The following is a 607-nucleotide window of genomic DNA, read 5'->3' as shown; positions in this document are numbered from 1 at the left end:
ATGGGGGGGGGGGCCCTATACAACTAGCAACAGTAAGATAACATCCAACAAGGGTCAAAGAATTTTCTTGCCCTTGCAAGGAACTCCAGCCTTGAGGCCCTGATAGCCCAAGTGGTGATGTGGAGTCCTTAAAGATGAGTTTGACAGTGAGCGCTCTTTCCACCAGAAACAAAGTGTAGGTAATCACCGATATCTTTGTTGATGTGGTTGTTCCATGGCAGATTGCCACAAGTTTCTTTACAAATTTAAGCACTACATTTCAGATAGTGATACTCAAAGTCACTGGTGTGAACAAATATTTTCCAGACTATGCCTGATACTTTTAGAGTCATGGGAGTTGAAAATAAGGGAAGTATTATATACATGCATGATGCATTATAGAATGACATAAAACATAACAAATACCACAGTTGATAAATATAAGATTAATATTAGATTATAAGATACATATGAAAATTACAAAATACTCTTTCTTTCTGTTTTTTTTTTATAGCAACATATTCCCTTACAGTTTTGTCATATGTGAGCTTCCTTGCAATATCATTTTCTAGGGACTATGCACAAGAAATTTAAGCGCTCTTCAATCATGGTAGACTGAAATTTATTC

Source organism: Octopus bimaculoides, chromosome 1, assembly GCF_001194135.2.
Source record: "Octopus bimaculoides isolate UCB-OBI-ISO-001 chromosome 1, ASM119413v2, whole genome shotgun sequence".
In the NCBI taxonomy this organism is placed as follows: Eukaryota; Metazoa; Mollusca; class Cephalopoda; order Octopoda; family Octopodidae; genus Octopus; species Octopus bimaculoides.
The sequence above is the reverse complement of the archived record's forward strand: the minus strand, read 5'-3'. Positions refer to the sequence as shown.